This window comes from Littorina saxatilis, linkage group LG10, assembly GCF_037325665.1.
Source record: "Littorina saxatilis isolate snail1 linkage group LG10, US_GU_Lsax_2.0, whole genome shotgun sequence".
In the NCBI taxonomy this organism is placed as follows: domain Eukaryota; kingdom Metazoa; phylum Mollusca; class Gastropoda; order Littorinimorpha; family Littorinidae; genus Littorina; species Littorina saxatilis.
In genome coordinates, this window is record NC_090254.1 from 13,812,520 (window position 1) to 13,814,939 (window position 2,420).

The 2,420-nt window shown below is 43.7% G+C and overlaps 1 long non-coding RNA gene across 1 annotated transcript; it reads right to left on the minus strand.

The window, feature by feature from the left end:
- Positions 1 to 809: 809 nt before the first annotated feature.
- LOC138979198 (uncharacterized) lies at positions 810 to 2,114 on the minus strand. The gene is made up of 3 exons (XR_011459928.1): positions 1,563 to 2,114; positions 1,288 to 1,421; positions 810 to 1,009 (listed from the first exon to the last, which is right to left on the minus strand). It is a non-coding gene; the product is annotated as an uncharacterized lncRNA (long non-coding RNA).
- Positions 2,115 to 2,420: the final 306 nt, after the last annotated feature.

The window sequence follows — 2,420 nt, forward strand, 5'->3', positions numbered from 1 at the left end:
ACAAACATTCCTTTTATATATGTTTATAGAACATACATGTATAAAGAGAACACACACACAACATGGTTATGCCCAATTGACATCATCGCAAAGTAGTAATCACATGGAACATGAAGTGTGTGGTATCACATGAATTTTATCTTGCACATAGTATCTTAAATTATATGCAAAATATCTGAAACACTCACACCACTCTTACACGAGATTATACATTCTCTGTGTTATCTTATATTAATTGATTTCTGTTTACTCGTAATTAACATATTATGGAATACAATAAAATGCACAAAGCAAACAAATTAGAAACGTCCCAAAGACATAAAAAACAATCACACAATTCTGCATATCTCTGTACATCAAAGACATGTCATATTACTAGGAAAAACAATCACTATGCAATTAATAATCGCACTGGAGTCACAAGAACTTGCCCAAATCAGTACAGAGCGTCCTCCGCATTTGGGAAGACAAATAATCTCAAACGCTACACTTTCACACACACGTATCAACCCAGATACATTGATTTGCGAAAACTTAAACTTACACTGAACGCATTGATGTCGACAACAGACATTATGTATTAAAACAGACACAAGTAATTAAAGATATCCACATATTGAATCAGAATAGAGTAAGGTAGCGTGTGGTTGCTTTAATTGTAATGTCATTTTCTGACACCAGCTTCTTTTTCAAGTGTGTTATGTTAACCCCCCCCCCCCCTCTCTCTCTCTCTCTCTCTCTCTCTCTCCTCTCTCTCTCTCTCTCTCTCTATCTCTCTCTCTCTCTCTCTCCTCTCTCTCTCTCTCTCTCTCTCTCTCTCTCTCTCTCTCTCTTCGCTCAATCCACAATAACACCCAGACGAACATGTGGCAGAATCTTCGTTTCGTCACACTTGTGGTGCTGTCTTACTCCCCTCGCTTCTTTACTGGGCTCGTTTGGTTTTGACACGGTTGCAGCTTTTCTGTTCCCCCGTCTCTGCCTGCGGGCCGGCATATCGAAATCATGATTCCTGAGAGGTAAGCACAATTGCATTAATACAGAATCTTTTGCGATTCATGGGTACGTTTCTTAATTACGCTTGTGTTGATTGAAAAAGCTCACGCATGGAGATAGAGAGAGAGAGAGAGAGAGAGAGAGAGAGAGAGAGAGAGGGAGAGAGAGAGAGAGAGGAGAGGAGAGAGAGAGAGAGAGAGAGAGAGAGAGAGAAAGAGAGAAAGAGAGAGGGAGAGAGAGAGAGAGAGAGAGAGAGAGAGAGAGAGAGAGAGAGAGAGAGAGAGAGAGGTGCACCTTGTTTGAATGGAAGACATGTTTGACACACCAACTTTCTCTCTCTCTCTCTCTCCTCCGGCAGTTGGTCGACTGGTGGACATGCCTGCAGATTGGGGTACACCGGAGCCCTCGTTGTGTGCACGAAGAAAGACCTGATGAATAGAATTAGCTGTGTAAACCAAAGGCGCTCGATCAGAAATGGGTTTTTCGGCGAACCAAATTCTTTTATTTTATAAACTGTATGTGTGTGTCTGTCTGTATCTCGATTTGTCTGAATATATAATATAACATACTTGTTCGAGTCTGCTTGGAGGATTGTCATCTCACAGGCAGTCTTCAGCGCACGGGGGATGTCTGCAGGACGTATGGCTAGACCAACTCCTCCGGGTGTCAAGTCACCCAGGATGCTGAAGAAATGTTCTGCGTCTAATGTGGAGAGTGCCCTGGCATTGAAGCTTCCATCCTCTGCAAAGCAGTACATTTGAGCTTTTCGTTCGATGTTGGTCAGGAGAGACTCAAAGGTTACAACCGGTATTCCGCCAACGTAGCCTGCGGGCGGAGGAAAGTGGTGTGGGTTGTACCTCTGGACTGAGCAGACACGTTCGTAGTGAAAGTCGCCACTGAATTCTCAGAGCAGAGTCCAAACCACCGTCATCATCAGCTCGGTACCAGTTTGGAACCAATCTGCAGAAGTTTGCCTCCGTTTCATCGCCGTTTTTTCGCATCTCTTCTTCCACAGCCTCAGAAAACGTCAGCTGGGCGAAGGAGTTTCTCTCTCCATCATCAATCGTCCCTGAAAGGCTCAAAGAGTGGTGAAAATACCACTTTTTACTTTAAAACACTGTCCGCGGGCCACAGCCAGCACTGCCCGCGGGCCACAGCCGGCATTGCCCGCGGGCCACAGCCGCAAAATCGTTCAGTGGCGGCAGAGATTCAAGAAATACGACTCAACCGTGTGGCTTTAGATAACACCACTTGAGCCACATGTCAACAAATGATTAGTAACAACATTCCAATTCACTGCAACTTGTTTAATAAGCTTGGATTTCCGTAATAAATGTGTAAAGTCAGAATTTTGGCACTTTTTACAGGAAATGCACAAATACTTGAAGCTCAGCCTTCACATACGAACGAAAGGAAAAAATTAAATC